The sequence below is a fragment of the Notolabrus celidotus genome, chromosome 6 (genome assembly GCF_009762535.1).
Source record: "Notolabrus celidotus isolate fNotCel1 chromosome 6, fNotCel1.pri, whole genome shotgun sequence".
NCBI lineage: Eukaryota > Metazoa > Chordata > Actinopteri > Labriformes > Labridae > Notolabrus > Notolabrus celidotus.
The window spans coordinates 20435145-20460593 of NC_048277.1; the positions used below are offsets into that span (position 1 = coordinate 20435145).

The 25449-nt window shown below is 37.8% G+C and overlaps 1 long non-coding RNA gene across 3 annotated transcripts in view; it reads left to right on the forward strand.

The window, feature by feature from the left end:
- LOC117814541 overlaps positions 1 to 25449 on the forward strand; it is a 106931-nt gene that overhangs the window by 71896 nt on the left and 9586 nt on the right. For 2 of the 3 annotated variants that reach the window (XR_004631588.1, XR_004631589.1), the window contains exon 6: positions 25257 to 25360. The exons of the other annotated variant lie outside the window; for it this stretch is intronic. This is a non-coding gene — a long non-coding RNA (uncharacterized LOC117814541). The remainder of the gene's footprint in view (positions 1 to 25256; positions 25361 to 25449) is intronic. 3 annotated transcript variants of the gene reach the window in all.

Consider the following 25449-nt stretch of genomic DNA (forward strand, 5'->3'; position numbering starts at 1 on the left):
AGACCAGAGACACACTGCGCCGCATAGGACTTGTTTTTCAATGTGAGGGGCACAGATGCCGTCATGCTGCAAGTGTGCAAAATCAGGAAATTAATTTCAGCAAAATGTTTCTTTTTTTTTTAAATGACACTGACACACACAAAAAAAGGAAAAAAAAAAAAATTCACTCTATTTTGAGTCTAATTTAAAAATACTGGTCTGATATATTTATAGAAAATTCAGAATGTAGCCATAAGCAGCTACCAATCATCTCTGCTCTCATTATACATCTGATTCTATACTACCTGATTGTTATTCAGAGAGAATTTTCCATTCAGAAGGGCACCGAATACTCACATAACCTTCTATCCCCTCCAACCTGTGTAATGAATAATTTAAAAACTTAATGTATATTGGCCATTTGAATTTACACCCTGAGTCTTTCCTTGTCCATATAATCTCTAGGACTCAAGATTCCTACTTTTGAGGGTGTGACTGAGAACGTCTGCTCTGGGGTTATTTTTCTTCACAATTTGCGACCACTGATGCTCCGTGGTTTTACTCTCTCTACCCCCTGTTTCTAGCTTCCCTGACAAAGTCAATAGGGGGCATCCCTCATCTGTCAAAAACAAACATCAGAACACTTCTCCTGCGTTTTTTTCCCTCCATCTTTCGCCATCTCACTTTTTGTGCAGTCTCTCTCACATCCTGTTCGACAAACTGCAAATTCTCATTTTTGTCAGATTATGAGATTATTGGTCCCGTTGGTGCTCGATGAACCTAATCAACATAAATGGAGTCAGTAAGAGCAGTCAAAACATATAAAAGAGAAAGTCCCGTAGAAGTAGCTGCTGACCCTCTGGTGACTCTCTCACCCAGAGGGGAGGCAGCAGCGCTTGCTGTGTGTGTTTCAGTGCAATCTGTGGAGCAGATGGCTGGAGACCTGGGCAGAGAGCAGCAGGTCTCAGCCTGCATGTCACCAGGATGATGTGAGCTGGCTCCCTCCGAGCTTTGGTTAATATCTTCTCGTATCACAGACTTGTTAAGGGTCTGGGCAAACTTACACACTGTCTAGGATAGAAAAAAATACTCTGTCTTCTGTGTCCCAGTTAAGCTCTTTTTCTGCATGTTCCTCCTTCGGTTATTAGTTAAATGCGTTTCATGGTACTTTGACCTTTTTCCTCTGGAAAATAAACTACATTGTGTACTTTTCATTGGGAATCTGTTCATGGATAAAGTACTAAATGTGCTGCAAATATTTTTTTTCTTTAATTTCATTCAGCTAATTGGATACCTGACAGAAGACCGCATTTTACCACAATTATGAAAAATATAACACTGCAACAAAAAGACCTCTCTACTGTCCTACGGTTGCTGATACATCCCTGAACAGGAAATGATTAATATGACACAGATTAAAGATGTGAAGCAATCTGAGTGTCTGAATAGCATGCCCTCAAACTGCAATGTCAAAGAATAATTATGGACATTAGTGCTTCTCTATTATAAGATCATGTACCTGACTTAGTCGTTTTTCATTGACTTTGTTTGAGAAGTTCCTCGTCATGATGAAATCATTCAAACAAAGTCATCAGTGAGGTAAATAAACATTTGCTCGACTTTTGTCCATCCAGCTCTCTCCCTCTGCCACTCAGGCTTTAATCTTTGTTACTGGCAGGTAGTGCAGGCAAGGCCAAGCCATGTGAGGCACAAGTGGTGCTGCCTCTCCTCTCTCTCTCTCTATCTCTCTCTCTCTCTCTCTCTCTCTCTCTCTCTCTCTCTCTCTCTCTCTCTCCATCTCCATCTCCATCTCCATCTCTCTCTGCTCATATTATATAAAGAGTGGCAGCAGGCAGAGTGACAGACTGCCCCAAGAGATGACACCTGTCACCGGGGGGAGTGCTGCTAATCTACAAGCCTCATTTTGTTTGAACTCTTTGTCACCTTGCCGTCAAATCCTCATCTTCTCAGTCACTGCCAGCTTCGCTCCCCTCTGCTACTGTGCTCGCTCTGCTTTGCCCAATCTCTCCATAATATACAGTACCTCCACCATCACTACACACAGCAGGCTCCTCCAGACATTTTTCTTTGGTGCAGCATAATTCTGCCTGCAAACACTAATTTTTTTCAGATGAGAAATGTTACATTTATTATCCGTTGTTTTGGAAACATTAATAAAGCTAACTAGTTTTTTTTGAAGGAGGAAAAAATAAATATAACTCAGCAGGTCTTTTTCTTCCTCAGACGTGTAAAATTGCTTATGTGCCCTCAACGTATGAGATGATGATGTGTCCTTGTTCAAATGTTTTTATTTCCTGAACAAAGCCCCATTCATTCATACTGAGATTTGTCTAAGTTAAAGTGATGTGAATAGAGATGCAGTCTGGAGTGGCCCGGTCTCTATGGAGCAGCACACTCCACCCCCTGGCCAAATATCTATATTGTCCACTTCTACAGACTGTGCTTTGTAATTATAATATAATTCATTATGTCTATGCTGCATGTGTCACAAAGGACGAGTCCTCCCCAAAATCCTCCTGGGCTGTTCAAGCTGACCGAACACATTCTTGTTCCCATTTTAAACCCTGCGGCTTGGAAATACCCTCTCACACCCCCATAAACAATAGATTTTCCTTTTTTTGCTTAATTGAGATATCAGCCGCACAACTGACAGCTCGCACCAGCCCTCAACTCAGGCTCAGGGAAAGCTATATAGCGACAGGAAATGGGAAGGAAAAGAGACAAATATGATTAAATGACAAAGAATCAAGTAATATTAGCAATGATTAATAAAATGAATTATAACAATAATTCTTGGTATTCTTAATAATTCCTAATTTGATAGCTTTAAGAATTAAGAAAATCAGTACTTATTGCATCTATCAAAATTGGAAAACATTCATGTTATGTTGAGTTATCCTTCTTTTATAAGATAAAATGTGACAGCGGAAAAAAAAGAACACATGCTATAATCCAAGTTGCAGCTGAGGCATCTGCCAACTTCTTTAAATGCCTCCATTAAGGGGAATTATCTTTTCCAGACACATTTTGTATGAATGCATCCAAAAATCCCCATTCCATTTGGATTGCATGGGGTTTAATTTAATCCTTTTGCTTATTAAAAAAATAAGATGCAGCATCTTCAACAATAGAGGGCTGGTCTGCGTTGAACACAATGGCTAAGGTTAAATTGAAGGTTGTGTGTACCCTTTGCTGTGTTAGAGGAGCATTCATATTCAAATAAAAGCATCACTGGTTCATGTTGCATAGCTATGTGCAATTTTGCATTTGTAGGCAGAAGGCAAAACTGCAATGCAAAGTTATAGTTTTCTGATAATAAATTAACATTATTACCTGGTTTTTTTTTGTGCAATTTCTTCAGTGTTGTGAGTAATAATTACTTCCTTTCAATATATCAGAATCCCTCTAACTTATACTTCCTCTGTCTCTATTCCTATTATACAACAAATAACGCTTAAAAGTGGAGAATATTATTTAAGTCATCACATTTTTGCATTCTTAGCTACACATAGTCATGAAGGCAACAGAGATATTTTTTTAATGGTTTGATAGTGTTTCCAAAAATGATTTTAATCATCTAACAGTTTCAGACCCTGGTTTGGTTACATGGTGGACTACAGCTCCATCATCAGCTTATAATTTCAAGAAAAATATCTGAAAGTGTGGTGGAGGCACTCTCGTGATGGCGAAATATCATCTTGAAGACTTTGACAACATTTGATACAGTTGACTTCTACAAAGACATGGTTAGTTGATACAACTATGCTAAAAAGAAAATCAACCAAATTAATCTTATTTTTTATTGTAATCAAGTATTTTAAAGATTAAAGCACACATTTTTGTAGTATTGTAGAAAATATCAGTCAGTAGTTATCATGCTCAACAAATGCAATCTGTTTCAACATTTCTACAGATAGTGATAAGGTTTACAACTTCAACCATGTTTGCTCATCAGACAGCAGAGAGAGAGAATCAAGTGTTTGTAGCCAGCGTGCAAAGAAACATTGAGGATCAAACCATTTTCATATTGTGTTTTTATCAGTTTTTTCTTGTACAGTAGAAAAAAGACTAAAATAATTAAAGGATAATTTTGACACTTGGTCGTCACAAGCCTACATATAGACTAAAAAGATGAAAATGCCAGTATCCATATTGAGAGTCAAATATCAGCCTTTCATTGACAATTAAACATTTGAAACTAACATTTGATATTTACACATTTTTAAGAATATTATCCTCCCATTTCCCCTATTTTTTTAGCTAATATGATTGAATCGTAGTATTTAATGTATATATACAGAAAAAGTGATCTTCGTAAGCATACCCATACAATTTTTACCACAGCAGTGAAATATTTAGGTTACAACAAACAAATGAAATCCAAGCAATAATGTAAGCACATCTTTATTTTTATCAAAGTAATGTGAGAGAATGGGCTTTCATCACATTTCCTATCGAATTTAACAAGCTATTGTTTTGTTCTCAATAAATCATGCCAGCAAAAAGCCCAAAGGGCAAGACAACTGATAAGTACATGTCTTCTTTAATGTATCTTCCTTTATTTATATCATAATTAATGTCAAATCTAGTATGTTCCTATCTCTGAGAATAACAGATTTGTATTTATCAAACAATGAACAAATTGGTTCTTTGCAAATGTCTTTGCAAACTACTCACAATAAACACACTGAATAGTTGTAGGTCTAAATACACTTCCTCCAAGCCAAGAGAGACTCTACCTTGTGGTGCATTGTCCCCTCCCCCTACCTCCCCCTGTGTCTAGGGAAAGTCACGTGGCTGTTTGGAAACAAATAATTTCAAGGGCTATATTCAGAGCATGTCTAAGAAGAGCACAGCAGCTTGTCTTGGGAGTCAAGAACTTGGTACAATGTCTTCTGCAATGGGATGGCCAACGTAAATGGGCTGGCGCACCTATCCAATTAACACCCCGCCTGCCAATCCCTGTCAGGTCACACGCTGACTCCCAAGGCTTGCTCTACCTGTCTCTGTTGCTCTCAACACGTGCCCGGCTCCAATATAGAATTAACGCCACTTTTCACCTGGTCACGCTGACATGCCATAGATTAGACTGGTGCAGCATGGAGATATGCTAGGCACTCCAAATGAGGGCACCTGGGGTTAAGATTTCAAATGCAGTGGGGCTATTGTTTTGCCACTGCTTTAATATTAATTAAACTCTGAGGTGAAAATGTTCTTTACCAAACTAGCGCTTAATTCCTCCACAAGTGAACACACTGATAAGAGATTTTATTTAATGACTACCTTGGATGTTACAACTTATCACACAAGTTAAGACCTTAATAGAACCAATAAGCTACTGGGGCTAAGTGGTTCTTTTGTGTGGTACAATTTTATGAGACATGCATTTTATGCATTACCATAAAGAAAGACTTTATTAATTTTTTTCTGCTCTTATCCCTGAATTAATAACAAAGCATACTGTATGATTAATAGACTTCCTAAAAGATCCATAGAGATTTCGTAGTTTCTTTCTAATCTTGAAAACATCTTCTTCTCATGTGTTTTTCTTATTAGTCAGCAGGTTATTACCAGTCCTAAAGTATTTTATGAAAGTGTACACTGTTAAATCAACTAGTATTTACATCCTTAAAATAATGGAAATTATTATAGGTCAACTTTTAATTAAAGCAGTTTGAACTGGATTTATTGGGACAACCCAATAGGACAACTAACAGATTCCAAAAAGTAATGTAAGAAAATGTTTAGTTGTTTTTATGTCTTGTCTGCCAGGACTTAGTCTTCATTCACGTTAATTTTTATGATGCTCTCAACGAAGGTCCAAGATTTAAGATGTTAGTAGTTGTAAAGTCAGGATTTCTTGTATAAGCATCAGGAACCAGAGCAGCCGCAGCCAGCACTGCTGCCGCAATCAGTAAAACTTCTCCTAAAACAGTGCTCCTAAAACTGTGCCGTGTCAATGAGCTGACAGGCTTTTGCTTCATCATAGCTAAGTAACAGTGTTCACAGATTTCTGCAGAATGTAATGGTTATTTTCTTCTTATGACTTACACTAACATGATTTGAGTATTAAAATGACTGCTTTAGTCCTTCAGTCCTCTTGGACTGATTACTGCAATCCAAGAGGACTCACATCTTGCAGTGCTGATTGAATTAATGTTTCTTGAAACAAAGGCAACTCATTTAAATTATATTTATATTATATGTTATTATATATTATTATATTGAAATAATATTCTCCATGGCTATGATGGATTTTTGTAATTTTCATAAAGATTTCTGTGGTTGGCAATATAACTTAGCATCCAAACAGCAGTTTTTATTGTCAGATAATTTACGTGAATCTTTTAACCCAACTGAAGTATTCCGTTCTTGTGGCATCTGGACATGCTAGTTAAAAACATAGATCCAAACTGGAAACGCAAGCTTTTGAAAACTGGTTGCAGAGTGGAATTTTTAAATGCAAACCCCTCTGTCATCATGTAATGGGGGATACACGGATCCTCTGAAAAAGGTTTAACAACTTTGTGATGGTGTTGTCTCATTACAAAGTTGTACTGCCAACGACTGGTCTGGCATGCATACTCCAGCGCAAAGAAAAGACTGTTTTTAATGTGACAGTTTCTGTGTAAAAAAGATTTCTCCTTGTGGATTTCAAGGATGTCCACATTACATTGTATTTAACTCTACCATTTTTTAGGGGTCTTGTCTCTACATTCCATATAGTGCTAGGAATTGATAATTTTCTATGTAGATTAAAAGGAAGTTTGATTAGACATCAATATGCCAATACAACAAAAGACTGAAGCAATTGCTGGGTTCTCATAAGGTTTCTCATCTCACATTCTGGATAGCCAGTGAGGAAACTGTCATGAGTAAAGAGTCTGGGTTATGAGAACCACATGACTTTTGTTGCTTTATGTTGCCAATTACTCAAGTCTCTGATATACTGTGTTGACTATTTTTAAGACAACCACCTGAACATCAGTAGTGTCCAAATTATATTTGATGTATTCAACCTATGTCAATATTTACCCTTACATGGGTGGATGTTATTTGCTTTCACAGTTAAAAGCATTTTAATGGGCTTATAAGTAGAGAAGGAGTAATTTCCACCAATCACAAGTGACTATGTCACCCTGTGCTGTGTGGGCTGTTTAAGAGTACAGCTCTATGTTTTAATGGGCTAGGTTATCGTATTTTGATGTGCATACTTTGTAGTGTTTATTTTATACTTCACAGAAAGAAAAATAGAGTAAAACTCACCCACTCATAACTGCTGTTATAATAACATTAAATTCTAGTTGAAAAATAAAAAATCCTTAATTCTACCGCCAAACACCGCTCAGATGAAAGAAACAAAAAGTTTTCATTAGCGTTTTTGATAAGTAAAGTTTTTCTTATGCTTCTAAAATTCTTAAATCAAAGGTGCACAATGAGCTTGAGCTGCCTCTTTAAGACTTGGTAACTCACCAGCCTTTTGCTAACAAATGTGCCATGATGAAAAATAATCCAAATGTGGCCATGTGAACACCACATTTTTTAAATCATATTATGCCCTCATTCCCTTACCTTGTTTTTGTCTTTGCTATTTTTCAATGCTAATATTCATATTAACACAGAGCTTCTTTATTGTGTTGAAAATGATATATTTGTTTTATCTTACTGCTATGTGAATTTCCCTCCTCCAGCTCTGAAAAACTACACATTGCTGATTGATGTTATCACTAGCAGTATCAGTGTGGGAATGTCACCAGAGTCAGTGGATTTAAAATGTGAGTAAACTGCTGAATGCAGATGTCAGATATCCCAAAACCCAGCTTAAGTTACTCTCAGACAGTGGTGGTCAATAACAACACTACAGATTGAGCCTAACTATATTTCTCAATAGATAATTAATCCCTATCTTGTTTTCTGAATCAAAAATGCTTTCATATGTCTAACCCGTATTTGATTTTGTTATATAGAAGTGCCAGTAAAAGCTATACTTTACCCAGCAAGTTCTACGCACCAAAACTTTCTGCTGTGTAACACAAAACTTCTTATGGACCAGTTGGAGACGCTAACCCTTACAGGGATGTGTGCGTGTCTTTACAGACACGTCCGAATGACTCATACCAATCATTGGGCTTATAGGCCCCTTCTGCAATGGAATATACAGACACACATTCTTAAATTTATTCCAAGGATGGATGCCAGAGGGTGAAAACTAGAGGAACTGATCCAAAGGGAGTTGTCATGGGTGTGCACATACAAGTACATGAGTTTTAGTAAAACAGAACATAAATTAGGTGTTTAGGTGTCTACCATGAACCCCAGGAAAGATTATCTGAATACTATTTAAATTCTAGCGGTGGTAACGAAAACATCAGAGACTCCTACTATTTGGTACGGCTGACTTCACAGATGGGGTTGAGATTGAATGGTAATAAACTCTACATGTCTTTTGCCCCTTGGTGAAACTCTTCATTGGCAGATGGGGGGAAGCAGCAGATGACTCTGTGTGTTTTAGAGAATTCACATGACCATTAACATTACCCTGAAGGCAGCAGTGAATTTGTCTGGTAACTGATAGCAGAGCTGCAGTTTCTGCTGCTGATAGTACATTTGGCTGGATGAAGGTATCTTAGATGGGGGTCATAGGGACGCTGCATTACATGTGCATACATGTGTCGATGCATCTGTGTCTTCAACACAATACAATCACAGGCAGGAACAAAAAACTTTATCACATTCATGGAACTTTAGCACCATGTATTCAGATATACTTACTAGAGATAGACCTATATGTTTTTTTTCAGGGCCGATATCGATTATTAGTAGACAAGGAGGCCGATCACCGATATTTGGAGCCGATATTCATTTGCAGTAAAAGGGGGAATATTGGCGTCAAAATTTTGAATAATACAAACTCCCACACTTAACTTTGTTTAAATGCCTTTAACCTTTTTTTTTTAAACAGCTTTTGAGATTTAAAAACATTTTAAAGGTTTTTTTTTTTTTATCTTAGACAATAGAGATCTTTGTTTTAAAATTCTAACAAAAAGTGCAGGGAGCTCCCAGGCTCAGCAGCATGTCTTTCCAAAATATCAATATAACTGAAATGTTAATCTTTCACTTATCTTTGTTTATGGGAATATTTCAGTTTTTTTGAAGTGGGGTTGTATGAGTTTTAAATCACTAGTAGCTGTAGGGGCCACAACATATGCTGCTCAGCTCGTCCCCAGTGATGAGAAACTGCAGGAGAAATGTAACGCAACCTTGGCTACGGTTTCTGCAGATGGTGTCAATTCTGCCACGAGATTTAGCAAATTTTGAAAGATTCCGACCCGAGCACTCACTTTGATTTAGGTGTATGTTCTACTTGGAGTTACCTTGTGGTGCGTCAGAGCCAAAATAACCCAGTTTTAAATGCATCTCTTATCAGCTGTTGGACTTTTAAAAAAGGCCAATGCCAATATGCATCAAAATGCCGAATATTGGCCCCGATAATCGGCTCGGCCGATAATCGTTCTATCCCTAATACTTAGTATAGTAAATATGGTTTTGGTATGTTTGATAAACACAGACAGGGTCAAAAGAAATTAAATTTGGTCATGAAACATAAGTGGTCACAAAAGTTTGAGCATGTAGAACATGTTTTTTTAATATATTTTTTCCCTTACCAACACAGGTCACACAACCAAACTCTCAGGGTAGTTGTCCTGGTTGTTATAGGTTCTGTCATAGAAGACCAATTCTCTCTGAACAACCATTGCCTTGCAATGTTTTCACTTCACTTTTAGTGTCCACTGTGACCTCTGCTTCGTGTGCAGGTCCTACTCACCCTGTTGGGATTCCAATTTGCTTAACCCCCTGTTCATTATTATCCCTTACTAAAGGCACTTTGAACCTCGACAAACAAGACACAAAAAGTTCCAGGTACCAGGTATAGAGTACGATCCACAAACTTCTCCCTAATGGAGAACAAAAAAGAAGGTCCAAAACTTGTTGTTGGTTATTAGTACTAGTATCAGCAATATTGTTTTCAGTATTAGTATCACTGTTAGTTTTAGTGCTCCTGTTAGTATTTGTGTTTAGTTAGTATGAGCATTAGTATTGTGTTAGTATTACTATTCTAATTATTAGTCCCTGTCTCTATACATGAGTGTAACATCAATAAACTCAGATGATTACATGTATAAACAAGCACACTCTCTGTTTATGACTAACACCATTCAGTACTTCCTTACCTGTGATGACAGCTCTGTTCACTTATGAAACAGATTTGTTTTGCTAGAATGGAATTTCTCTCCATAAATACAAACCATTTTTCTTTTTAACATCAAGTAATACAAGTTTCCAAGAAGAGTAACTGATATTGGAGACTATGCTTTTTCATTTCTAACTCTTAACACAGGAACCAAAAACAAACTCTACTCCTTTGACTCGCTCTTGATGAAATCTATAATTCTGTGGCCAGGGGAAGATCACAAGCAGCATACTGCAAAGCAAAACACAACCCACCAACACCATTGCCCACAACAGTTTTTTAAAAGCTTACTCAAGCATTTCTAAGTATCTACGAGGGTCCTGTGATCACTACATTTAAAGCCAGATGAATGAGTTCTTGAAATGGGTTTGATTTTATTTAGCAATCAACTGAATGAATATAAGTAAACTGGACACCCTGAGGACAAAGCTACTGCCAGACTCTACTGCCAGGACGTTTTCTGTGGGGAAACTCACAACATGTTGGTTACAAAGATCGTTTTTTAACAGCCCACACACCAGACAGACCGCTGGTATTGCACGATTACTGAAAACCCAGATTATGTTCCACAGCAACATTTTTAGGGTTCACTGCCAAAGCTTTTCAAAGGATTATTCCTACAATATCGGCTCATGTCAGTGTTACAATAATGTTGTGGTTTGGTAAGGTTTAACTAGCTAAATCCTGCAGGCTCAGATTATGGAAAGAAAGTAACCAGGCCTAATAAGTTTCATATGGTCCTTAAATGACAAAAAATGTCATGGTCATCATTCAACTTTTTTTCCTCCTGCCTAATCCCAAATATGTTCCATGTGGTTTTTAATCTAGTGTTATCATTGCTTCCTCTGCTTCCCAAACACAGCAAATAAGACTCACAAATCACTTAACATGATTTCACCTCTCTGTCCTTCTTTCAAAAGTAACTCTGAATGACTTTTGGATCTTATTTTTTAGGCCGTACTGTTTGAAGAAAAATAGAGTCGGTGTTATGGAGTTTTCTAGAGAGGGCCAGGTCTTCTCTCATGTTAAACTAGTCATGAAGCAAAGTTAGCAACACCTTGTCTCGAACGACTAGTTTTTCTCTTGATGTCTGTTTTCAACAACAACAACAACATGGATGGTTTTAAAGCTATTGTCATAAAGCCAGTCGGTGGAATGCAGGTAAGAAAAGTTTCCCCCTCCCCCTAAAAAGCCTCAGGTGGTCCTGTGTGCAGATAACAGTTGGTAGAATTTGATACATGACTCCCCCTGTGTGTGTGTGTGTAAAAATTCAATAATACTTTAACTATGGCTTCCCTCTCTGTCAACTTGAGCGAGGGAAATATCATTAGGCCTGGTTTGCTCGGGATAAATTTTGCTATCTTGGGATGTTACAAACCATTAACATCAGGCAAAGACATATCACTTTCCAGGACTGAGTATTGCAAGTGAAAGGCTACACTCACCTCAGTGGATCCCAGTGGATATTAAGCTAACAGTTCTGGATTCCAGTGGGCATCTTAGCAAATAGATCCTCTTTATTACACTGAAAGTCAATGGCACAAATATGATCTGAGGCTTTATAGAGGATTCAACCCAGCAGCTTTGTAGGAAGGGCTGCAGCTTGTCGACACTGCATGTAATGTGCAGATTCTTTGCACTGTATTGTGTGCTCTGACAGGTTTGTGATTTGTTTGCACTTCATGGGTGTCTAATTGATTAAGATTAGAGGAGGACGGTTTGTCTTGCTGTTCCTGGCTGATTTGTATTTGCTGAGCCCCTCCTTTTTTAAGTGCAAAAGGACCCTCAAACGACACACCTAACATGAGCCAACACAGGCCACATGCTGGTCCACATGCTGGTTCACATGCACCACATGACACAGCAGCTGAATAAAGCCATCACTTACTCTCTGAACAACTGGGCTATCTGGCACTGAGTTACACCATTACTCTACACACTATAGAAGTCATTGAGTACATTCTGCTTGCAATATTATCTATAAATTTGAATTGAATCTGCATTTAAAGGCCATTTTTACATCTATAGAATATTTGAAATTCATCTGTCCTTATTTGAAGCTGAGAACTTATTCTGGCGCCCTGAAAGACATACCTGTTATTTTAACATGAAAAAGTAATTGTGTTTCTTGACAAAATTCACATTAGCAGCTCAGACTCTGTGAAGTATTTGTAATTGAATGGACGAAATCCCTGAAACTGTTTAATTAAACCATAAATTTGAGAGGTAGCAATGAAGTGGGTTGAATAACAAAGGAAAATATTATGTCAAAGTCAAGAGAAGTGGTTTTATTTTTCCTCTGCGAGCTGAAGCTAAATTACAAAGTGCTCAAACAGAATCCTGTCCTCCTTCACTTGCTTTGATAGTGGACCACCATGTTATAAATAATGTATTAAAGGATTTACAATGCAGAGAAAGAGAGCTGCTTTCAGAAGAACGCCTGAAAAAAACATGTTAACTCTTTGCAGTCCAAACCCAATCTGAGCTATAAAAGCCTTCATATATTTTCTTTTGTATTGTCCAGGTTAAGAGAGTGTTTGGTTTCCTTTTTACAGTTTGTGGTAGCTTATTTTTTCTGCCAAAAGGTGTCTTAGGCCTACTGGGACCACTTAAAAGTTTATGCAGAGCGCTAGCCAAGTTGGACAAAAAAGCCTTGAAGTATACACACACTGGCCCCTTTCTCAGAACCTCTCAGCTCTGGCTAGGGGGAGTGTTGTTGGTTTATGAGAGGGAAAATAGCCCCAGCCTTCTGCAAAAGTGAAATGGGATTAAGGCCTTTGTTCAGCCCACAATGGCGAGGGGAATTAGCAATAGTTGTAGGCACTTAGAAGAGCTCTCACACAGAAGCTTATCCCAGATTTTGCACAATAATCATTTGAATATCAACAGTGTTTTGCAACTACAGCGCTAATGTATAAACCTCTCTCTTTTAGATATTGAAATCCCCAAAAGGATTTTTACCAATGGCCACATCACAAATATGTGTGCTCTTTATGAAGAATCATATCTTTTTGACTGTCATTGGGCTTCATTTTGCAGAAAGCACATGGCATTAAAAAGTTATAAGGATAAGTTGAAAGTTTGAGAGAGAAGTTTTTAACATTTATTGCTGGTGGGACACAAACTTATTTCCTTTATATTTTGATTTTAAAGCATCTGAAATTCACATAGACACTTAAAGGATCTTGACTTGTATCCACTAGATCTAAAGTTCAACCAAATACGAAAATGTCTACATTACAATGTTTTTAAAATCATGCTATACATTTACTGCCTTGTTTTATAAGGGCTTTCCATCATGCATGCTTTTTTAAGTATTAAGGGAACGCTTTTGTGTAAATTAAGTAGTAAATCTTTTACTTGTAGGTGTTTTTGCTGACCTTGTCTTCAACAGACAAAGAAAATGTATGGCTTAGAGTAAGTGAAATAGATAAATAACTCTTCTGTACTCTCTCACTTCTTTTCCAGCATAAGTATGAGCCTTATAGAGGATGATATTTTGGCTGTAATAGTTTAAATGCACAGGATCCCTCTATAAAGACTGCAGCGCTAGACTTTTCTGGGATCAGGCAGATCCACTGAGCAGCATAAACTCTCACAGTGGAGGAGAATAATTCAGAGCTTCTGCCTCAGTTGAGTCTCACAAGACCGGTCTCAAGAAGTGTGATGGCCTCAGCATTTTTGCCCACACAGTGAAAACGTATTGTCCAAATCACAAAACATTGAGTGAGATCAGCAGACTTGTCAAGAGGCCCTGGCTTGAATATGAATGATGAGAGAAGAGCAGGGTGGTCCTGGTGCTGTTTTGGTGTTAGGCAGGTGAAAATAAGCTCAACTGTCCCCACCAGCTGCATTGCTAAATCACAAACAGGGGAGCAGAGAGTTTACCAAATTAAAAAAAAAGGAGAAGTTGGCACTTTTATGTAAATGAACACCAGTTACACACAGAAATCATCTACAGACTTTGGTATAATTGTCCAAATGTGTTTAATTTCTCTAGCATGATTACAATGTTTTAAGCCCTAACATGTAATCATGACACCATCTTCCTCAAATTTGATACTTCAAGTAAACTGCAAGTACTCATAGTGAAATGAAAAGGCTGAAGGTGGCGTTTCAGAGTGAAGCCATGCATGCATTTCTGTCAAAACCAAGAAATTAAGACATAACACCTCCCCTTCTTTCCTGTCCTTAACACATGCACGCACGCTAGTTCAATTCACTCGAGTGTCTGCATAGTTTCTGCATTCAAACTGGATACAATGATGCACAAGATGAATAAAGTTATCTCTGCGGCTGAATGGGATGTTGCCGGTGGGAGGGAACAGGGAGGGTCCTTATACGCCCGGGGCTGAAAGGAGCTCGGCTTTGAGGGCCAGCGCAGCAAGGGTCAGGGCCCAGCTGCTTTTAGGGGTGAAAGGACACCGGCGGGCTGGACTGACTCAAGAAACCGAACAAAACCATCGTGTCAAATAAAGACATCCCAGATTGGATGACAGATCCCTTCCCCAAGTAGCTGAACGCACTCCGCACATTCAACTTTGCTCGGGTTTGTATCATGTGTCCCATCTCATTTGTTAGAAGTCTAACATCTTACTTAAACATCTTTATTATTTTTTTGTTTTCTTTATTTCTTTTAACATATAAATCTAAATTTAGATTTTTCTTTATTTTCTTTTGAGATTTGGGTCTGAAATCAACATTTCTACACAGGTAGGATTAACCTTTCTATCATTTCAAGATGCTAGAATTTTATGTTTAACTTGAAATTGACATACAGGTGCTTATTTCTATTATAGAGGAAACTCAAATGAAAATAGTTAAAGTAGTCTTTTCAAGTTGCTTGAACAAAACTTCATATTATCTGAACGATTTGTAAGGGATACTTTTGTTCCAAATTTCACTACAAGGAAAACTCAAAACCCAAATAGCCAAAGTAATGTCTGTTTTGTTTTTTCCTTTTTTATGTACTTGTTTCTCCAAAAGATTGTTAAACACAAAAATGTGTTCTTGACTTAAAGCATTTTTAAAGCAAGTGGTGATTTTTGTCACATTGGACACTGTGTGGTGTGTTCAAGTGTGCTGGTAAAACTAACATTCACTGATCTAAAAGTAATTTGTTGAATGTTTTTACTTTCTTGGAATTGCTATGTTAGCAGTGCTCCTATTAGACTGTCATTTGGGAAAAAATAAAAAGATATTAGGTCCTCCCAGTGGATTTTATAGGGTACAGAAATTCACTAAGTTAGAATTTGCAGGGGGGTTAGTGGGATAATAATCAGGCCACATTATAAGGAATTGATGGTTCATTTTCCCTGTCAGCAGTAGCAGAGCTTTGCCCCAAAGATGTGCCGACCTGTGCAGATGGGGTTCAAAGCCAATTTCCATGTTAAAAACTCCACACGGCTCAGAAATCCCTCTGACTGACTCTTGTTGATCAGAGTGTGTGACAAGCCTGTCTTTTTAAACAGGTCTGCTCCTGTTAGTAGATGGAAGAGAACAAATGTACAACAAACAGTCTGGCGTGGATTGAGTGTAGTAATAGTGTTTTTTGTCATGCATACCCAGAGGCAATGACATAAAGACAAAAGATAGCTCTGAGTGTGCTGTCAGAATGTAAAATATGGCCCATTATATGTGTCATACAGTAATTACACAAACAGTTAAAAGTAGTCCCTTTTTTAGCTTTACTCTCCCTTTCATCAGATGTATGTCAAGTGTCGTACAAAGCTTAATTCTTGCCAGAAAATCAGTTCGACCATTCATCATCAGCTCGCATTAAAATTCATTTTCCTTCAGGCTGCTTAATTTTTTTTTCTGCCTACATGCCCAGTTTGCTTAGAGATAGAAAATCTGTAAGAAGAATAAAGAGATCAATTGGATGGCGGGAGTTTGTTTGATGAGTTATGAGATGAACCAGTTTTTTTTTTAAAGAGCAAAAATCATCTGCCAAGTATCATATTTAGCATCCTGAAGAGTGCTGCATTTACACCACTCTTATCATGCTGTCTTAATGCTATATGTCTAATTTTTTTCTCACAAGTTAACAGATTCATTTTAAGAGTTTGCAATGTGCAGAGAGGAATAGATTACTTGTAAGTTCTGCACCTAATTACCCTGTCCCAGAGCTGGCTTTAGTTTAATTTTTGTTCTTTTTTTGGGAGGGAGTAAAAGCCATCTATCTTAATTGCAATCACATATTTTTCAAGAAGAGAGGCAACTGGAGAACAGTCTCATTTTCCCACTTTGTTCTTTGTTCTCTGTTATCACATGCCTCTGTGTAATGCTGTCTGTGCTATAAGCTGCTAGCCTGCTGCACTGTGCTGGATGTATTATATCCATTGAGATGCCTGCTGGCTGCAGAGTATTAAGCATGGTGAAAACACAATCTTGGTGGTGGTCCGTGCGACTAACAATAGATAGAGGCATGATGACTTATTAAGCACAGCCAACCGGCAGCATCGCTTTTCTTATTACCTTTTTTTTTTTTTCAATTCCCAGCCTAAAAAGCCTATGGGCCTGGTGACAAAACTCTTGCCATGTAAGTCTCTGTCTCTCGGGCTGCTTTCATCAGCCCATTTGGTGGAGAAATATGAAGCTGATTTTATCGCTCTCTATAATTCACAAAAGGCCCTCAAGTGCCCCCATGGAAGACATACCTCATCTCAGTGATGTGCCACCACTATTGCTGATCCCGAGCGTTTGATAACAGTCCCTCTCCTTTTAATGATTTGACAGGCGTCACACATGAGCCCTATAGACACAGCACTTTTTAATACACCTTCTTTGGCTTGTTTACACCAACCTGCTCGGATAAAAGGACATATCTACCATCTTTTTCTCTCTCCCAATAAGTGATATATATTAAAACCTACAACAGCCTTCGGATTTTATCAATTTTTACACCATTCTGGACATGAAAAGATCTCAAAATAGTGAACCATTTTTATTCCTTTGCTTCAAAACCTTTTGTTGAAAAAGATACATTTTAAAGATTCTCCGTCTATTTCATTTCATCAACCACTCTTAGACATCACATCCATAGTCCTCTAAAGTGTGCTCTTGCAGAAATGTTTTTCATTAAATTTACAAATAAAAATAACAACACTTCACAATCAATCAAGTCAGAAGTAAATAGCACAATGACACATAACACATACTACAAATTAGTTATTGGAGAACCAGAGGAAAATAAGCACTAATAAGACAGTTACTGTCATATAGCATTAGATTTAGTGTGTTTGAATGTGCTGCTGTTTTATTCACTTTCCTCTTATCTGACTCTCTCATGTGCGTTCTGGCACATCTGCAGAGTTGCTGGCATACAGCAGGGATTGTTTCCTTTGAAATGTTTTCACTATGGTGTCATTTAAAAAAAAACTTTCATCGTGCATGGGTACCTAATCAATTGAAATTCAGCTGCCTTCGCCCCGAGCTCTGCTGTAACTTAGACCAGCTTTCATCAGCTCTCCCCCCTTTAAAAATAGAGAACCTGCTATGAAGAAATGTTTCAGTTTGAAATGGATATCCAGCCTCTCTGTTCTGCTGTATTAAAACACATGAGTGTAAACCAAAGTTTCATACATCATTTTATTTACATAATGTTTATAATGAGCTGTATGAGGACTTGCATCGCGGTTAAAATTAGCAGACATGTTTGTGTTCTGTTATATTTCTGTATATAAACATTAATGCTTCACGTGTCACTGTAAGCAGTTTGAACACAGTCTGCTTCTGATCAGTAACACCCGCCTCAGTCCTAATTAGATTTCCTACATTATTATGTTTGATAATGCCTCAAGGTGTGGTCCCTTCTATCAAAACATTTCTGCAAATATTCCCTCCCGTTAACTCTTAGTGGGCCGACGTTACATAATTATTTCATATTTGCTATCTTCACCTCCATAGGGAAAATATTATCTGCAATAATCATCGTCATCATCATGATTCTCTTCCCGCTCTGTTGCCTCCAAATAAGTAATTTAGTTGTAAAGCAGCTTCATTTATTTTGCCTATTCATTTTTCTTCCTATCATATATCTAAATACAAATCTTCATTTTATAACTGACAGCTTATTACCTCTGAGCACATGCTGATAAATTTAATTCCAATGAGTTAGCTTCCATTTTCGGATCCCATTATCCACTAATGTGGCAGCAGCGCCAGGGAGAGAGAACTTACAGGACCACAAGTACATATATCTTTACATAGGTATATACATTATTATTATTATTATTATTATTATTATTATTATTATTATTATTATTATTGTTGTTGTTGTTGTTATTATTAATGTTATTATTATAAAAATATATTAAATTTAAATTTAAAAAGACCATTAAAAATGAGACGCTTATTCTAAATATTATTTGGTAACAAAAATTTAAATTAAGATTTATAGAACCTAAATGTAAGAGCTTGCAGGTTTTAAACAAAAAAAAATCTGTTTTCTTTGAAGAGGGAATTTTTTTCCTGTCACCTAAATTTCAGCCATGCAGTGTTTCAAACTAAAGCAGAGCTGTGGGTGTGTTGAGTGTGAAGTGAGACTTTCAGCTCTGAGAGTGTTTTCAGGTTTGTGTTCCCCTTCATTCACAAACGTGGCTCCCTGTCCTTGCATACACCTCGTAGGAGAGCAGCTTTCTGCCACAGTTTGGGTCTATTTTGGTGAAGTAAAGAAGTAAGTAAACAATTATTATTAGCTTTGATGTTGGCCTGAATAGCACTCAATTAACAATGTGGCTAATGAGCCCATTAAGGATGAAAGTGTTCTCAACAGGTATGAGAGGATACTGCTGTTTTTGGTCTCTCAGTTCTCAGCATTGAATGCAGCATGAATAACCGTGCTCTTCTCAATCGCTTCAAAGGCCAAACCTCTACAGCCCCGAGAGCAGAGTTAAATAAAGGTTCCCTTACAATTGGGAAAAAAAACACTGATAGATAAATATTTTGAGCATGAAAATATTCTGAACAACAACACAAATCCTTGAAAAGTAGCAGAACATTAAAGTCACGCAAATATTGTGAATAAATAAATTCGTCCCACTTGTTTTTCTCCGTTGAAGCATCAAATCAAATCTCCAGAATTCCTCATACAACACAAAAAAGCCCAAAGCCAATTTGTGTATTTTTTAAATTCTAATAAATTTAGATTGAATTGCATTTTGAGTTAGAGTAAATAAGAGCTTGGCTCAGTCTATAGTAATTACTGGGTAGAACAAATAGGGCTTGTCTGCTGCAGAGAAAGAAAAGTGAAAGAAAGAGAGAGTGTGAGGCTTTCTCTTACGTTTCCTCTGAAGCACTTCCCACTGAAAGCCTCACGCGTGGATTATTCCCACATTATTGCTGCTTGATTCCAAAAGTTCTTGTTAACTAACAACAACATTTTTTATAAACTGACTGTCTTCTTTGTTTTTTTGTTATTTCATTGGAAAAACTATTTTTAATCTAATTATACAAATAAACCAAGCTAACAGGAAATAAAAAATGTTATTCCTTATTTCGCCTTCTAACCTAAAAAATATGACCTCCAAAAATTTGCTTCAATTTAGTTATTTAACACATGTGCAAGGGCAAATATTTTATTTGTGACTTTCTAATCCCTGCTGTCAACCAATGAGCAAACTCCTTTCTTTTAAATTAATTTTAAACCCAGCTTTTATGCAGGTAGAATGCAAAATATAGAAAATCACTGTAGAAAAGGAGCAAAACGGGTGTTTAGAAACATTCAGTGTGCAACAAAAATGACAAGCAAATAAAAAGATAGAACAGTATGTTGAATGCATTTATCTATTTGTAAAAACCTGCTCGTCTGCAGAAGTTTCCAATGTTATCAGTAGTTTCAGCTCAAGAATAGCTTGAGGTGTTTTGAGTGTAAATCCGTCTAAAGCTGCCAGCACTGACATACACAGCATATGCTAAATACAGATAAGAGTATTTTTAATAGATCTGCAAAAAGTCTCCCCACATAGCTCAATGGATGTGCTTTGAATGTAGTTGATAAGTTGGCTTAAGCTGAATGCTGTATCCCACTGCAACATTGTGCTGCTGGGTGAGCCCATCACAAACTAGCCTTCCAATAAAGACCACTTCCAGGGGAGGGATTATAGAAAAGCCTTCGAGATCAGCTTCATGTCTTACTAGACTTTCTGATTATAAATCGTGCAATGTTACAGGAAAAAAAAAAACTAGGCATTTCCAAGGATCATATGGAAAAAAATATCTGTAAGCCATTTATTTACCTACAATGTCAAACTGAATGCAAGATGTGGTGCGAGGGACGTTCACAGGTTTTTCAAAAATCACCAACCCCCCCAAAAAATGTTTTCCTTGTTTTTTTAATTCTTCTTGTTATCTGAAAATGTTGTAATGTGTGTTTCTGTATTTAAATTAATTTGTAAAGCACCAACATGATGTTGCATCACCAGAGAAACTTTCGTTCTAAATGTGAATAATGAGGCGTGAAACTTTGCAAAGACTGGCAGAAAAAAGTTCCATACAAAAGTTCCTCTGTGGTCGGACTCCTGTGTATTAATTTATGTCCGTGCACTCCGGGCTCAGTGAACTCAGGTCATGAACTTTGCCTCTTATTATTTAAATGTAAGGAGGGAGTTCTTTCACTTTAGCTGTATTTCCTTGAAAAAGTTGTATGAAATATTCTTAGTGAAACTTTAAATGATGTAAATTATCCATGGAATCAACTGAAAAACAAAAAAAAAACATTGAGAAAGACTGATGGATAAAAAGCAGCACAGAAAAAAGACAGACAGAAAGTGCAGTGAGTGTTGCATGTCTTTGTTTCTGTCTAGCTCTCTCAGGTCATCTGATTGAGAAATGAGAGGGGCAGATAAGCCTCTTTTATGCTTCCAAGCCACTTTAAGAGCTGAAGCACCAGCTTCTGTTGCTACACTGCGAGGGAAGAAAACAAGTCATTGTGTTCGAAAAGGCTTTGCTCTGAAATATTTACTCAAATCCCAAATATTCTGTCTGCTGAGGCTCACCGCTGTGACTCTCTGTGGGTTTCAATGATCTTTAGAAAGTGAGGTGTCTCTAACAGCAGCTTTATAACATAAAATGTTTAAAAAAAAGAAACGCAGAAAATTACTGAATAACCTTTCATTATAATACAATAATCTTTGGACAATTTCTTGTAAATAAAAGAAAGTATGAATCACAGAGTAAATGTTTGAACATGCAAAATTTTTATTGGCTTGACTTTTAATGCGGAGCAAAAAATGAGAGCCTAAGATAGTATTTTCTTCAGTAATATGGAAATGTCCTGAGTTCCTGCGATATGTCACGGGGGCATCTCTTCTCGGTCTCCTTAATAAGGCTCTTCTGCAGGCCTCTACTGTAATATATTTCACCAATAAAGCAATCCCAAAGCCAGCCTGGCCTTTTGACCAGCACTGAGAGCGAGGAAAGCAGCGGGCCGCCTCTGCTAACTAGGCTTACTCTCTAATATTAGATACCTGTCCCCTGGCTTTTCACAGGGGGGCTTAGCAGTTGATATTTCATTTGGTCCTGCCAAGATGCGACACCCCCGCTTTAATCTTGTGTTTGACGTTAAGCGCTCTGTTCATGAAAAGTCTGTGTGAACTCCAACCTTAGGGTGGTGCTGTCATACAAAAATGATGTGGTGGGGGAGTGAAGCTGGCTGCTCTATCCTTGACCTCTTCCATTGGCCTGCCAAAGTCTTTCCCCTGCCCTTCTTAATCAGGTGGGACCCTTCGCTTTTAGTGTGAGGATGGGAGATTCTCTGCATCCAGCTGCGCCTTTTATACACACTGGCACAGATGTCCACGGATAAAGACACACAGACGAAATTGTACGATGGAGGAGAAGCTGCTGCGTTCCTTTGTTTTAAGCAAAATTAACTCTTTAAAGGAGGAAAACTCTGGATTTTATTTTGTATTAAATAATCTTTAAAAAGGCGTCCTCAAATATAAGAAATAAATTAAAACAATGAATGCTTGTTATATAAAATAATGTTGCCGTTTTCTAAAAATAGCATCACGTGAGATTATAAAGGTCTTCATAAAAACAAAGTTCACGCCTCTTTCGATGGAAAATTACTTTTCACGATCTAATCTGAGCCGAGCAACATCAGTGCACATCTGCAGGCACTCCACATGTTAAAGAATATCAGAAGAAAGAGACGGCCACTGAAGGAGTAGACTAATGAATTTCTTATGACGGGTGACTACCCTCTCATTCAGCTGCAGGTATTGTCCTCTGCTTCCATGTTAGCATTTATCGTGATGTTGAGGACAAACAAGCCACTTCTGGGCAATCGTTAAGATGAGTTTCCCTCCTGATTGATGTGTGGAATCAATTGCTCCCCATAGCATCCATGTCAGTCTATTACCACACTGCCTGGTAATGACAGGCTGTTCTCCACAAGATTATAGAGCTCCGCCACAAAGCAACAAAGACTTGTTTCCCTGAGTCTGACCTGGTCTGCTATAATTGAGACTAGATTCATTTTTATTTTGCAGGTAAACTAGAAAAAAATTACAATATTGGTGGGAAGGTGAATGTATTATATATATATATATATATATATATATATATATATAATAGTGTTTTTATGCTGTAATGTGATGAATTATTGATATGTTGGAATTATTGAATAAAGAACTGATTTTTTATTGCCTTTGGTCTGAAAATAAGTGTCTCAAAGGAGGCCATTTGTTGGAAAACTTGTTAAACAATTGATTAACATATGATTTGCCTTAAAGTAAAATAAAACCTCAAATCAACAGGATCGCAATCAAAATGTAGCCCTGATCAGAATAAAAATCTGAGCCCAGGCTTTCCAATGCAAACATATTTGAAGTGATCCAAACAACAGGTGTTTTCTCCTCCAAATGCCCCTCTGTGTAACTGTCCTTTTTTTGTCATGTGAACACCACACCACAGCTCTCTTACTGCCAAGCTGACTACAGTCCAAGCCACTAAGTGCCAGCAGCACTGCAACTCATTTAGTTAGTGGCCCGGAGATGCAGCACACATCCCTGATCCTGATTACACATGATCAAAGATGAGTTTTCAACAATTAGATTATATATTTGAGCATGCCTGTGTTCCTCTGAGATGTCTAATTGAAAAGACGCTACAGTTTCATAACACAATTGGCATTTTTTCTTCAGGTTGCCCTCAATCAGTGGTGTAAAACTACAGTATGTGCAGCGTTTAATTACCTACAGTAAATGTGATTATCAGAAAATATGCTGTGTATCAAGTGAGTCCTTCCCAAAGTGATATCATACTGTAGAGTTAGAGTTGGAAAAAGATGACATGGGAACTTCAGTCAAGACAAAAGGCACAAGCTAATGAGACTGGTTACAGATTCAAATTTATGGAAATTTTATTAATTACACACACCTATCTTTCATCTGTACCATTTGGTGGTGGAGTAATTAAAAGCAACAATGACAGTCCCAGCAGTGGAGAACGCAAACAAGATGAAAGAAAAGCAGAGCAGTCAGGAGAAAGTGTGGATGAAGTGAACTGGGCCTGGCCGTGGGCAACTGGGCCTCATTAAAGTCACACTGTGTTGATCAGCAATTAACCTGCTTTGTTTGGCTTCTGATTTCAACACCGCTCTGACTCCGCTCTTCAGTGATGAAGGTTTGTGAACCGTGTTTAGCTGGAGGTGATCGGGGCAGATCAGAGGAGCTGCCTGGTGTCATGAAGGAGCAACTTTTGATTGGTTGATTGGAAAGGTTGATTGACCTGGAGGAGTTAACTGGCCTCAGCTCATATTAGATAAAACTGCTTCTGCATCAAAACATCTTTAGACTATAATCTGCTGTTGATCTTATTAACCTGAAAGGAGATACAAAAATATTAAAAAAGATATTGAATTAAAGTTATTTGTTATTCACTTCCTATTTTGCCCATTTTGCTCATCTGTGCTGGATGAAGCTGAAAGCAAAGAGATAATTTGTTACAGCAGTTAATGCATCACTTTTGCACAAAGTGAATTTCCATTTATGTAATAGTCATAGAACTTGTTACATTTGCCTTTGGAGTGATTGCAAAGTTTAGAGGACAGTCTGGCATTTCTTTTTCCCAATAACTGTTAACATCTGGCAAACATTGATTTGCATAAACTAAACATGGCATCATCTTGTCAACAAAATGTGTAGAAGGACCGCTGACTTATTCCTTCATGTTGTTTACACATGCATGCTTTAATAATGGCAGGATTTTAAGCTGTTAATCATATGATTTTTCTCGTTTAAGGATAAAAATGTTAAAAAATAAAAAGATGATTCATAACTAATCATAAACGGCTCAGTGAGGGGGTCGCTATGTTCAAATCACTCAAAGATCAAGATATTTCCGTTGTTTGATGGACTTCTACCCAGAAGTGAAGATAAGTACTCCCAGCAGAGGACAATCTGGCGGCTGACAGTGAACCTCCAGAGACCCTGCGCTGTATGGACAACAAATGGACGGCAGGTCTTAACTTTTATTATGAGCAGTGGAGGTCATATTTAAAATGAGAGATTAGCCGCTCATCACAATATTGGTGGATTATCAACTACCTGCAATGAAAGCAACCCCTGGCGGCGGGTCGATAAGAGTTTGACTGCATTTCGAATTAATTTTCCTCAGCTTAGAGAGCCGCTCTCCTATCTTGTTATTGATCACAGCGTTAATCCATAACCAGGCTCATCCTTTCCCTGTGGAGCGAGTAGGAAAATATAAAACGAACACTTTGGAGGACTCTTGACTCCGTCTCAAAAACTGGAACAGACTTTAGAGCGATTAGAGTTCATTATTTAAGACTACGTTCCCAGTCCATTGTTTCAAGTCAGTCCATTTTCTATTGATCTGTGTGTGTTTATTGTCCTTTTTCCCATTTTACACCAACATTTCTTCTGCTCTGTATTCCTTTGGTCAGAGTTGTGTTTATACATGACGATTGATTGATTTCCCCGACAGCAGGGACACTTCACACCTCAGCTGCCCTCTCTCTGTTTGTCTTCTCCAACAGAGGGACCTCCACTGTGGATGAAATTTAGCCCTGACCTCTGACCCTTGGGTTCAGCGTTTGTCTCCAGTCCAGTGACCACAAACAACTCCTGGATTGCTGTAAATGTCAGTGCAGCGGCGTCTCCGCCCTCTCCCCTGTGAACCATAGGGCTGCACTCAACCTGCACTAATAGGACACTTTCATGAGAGCTCCA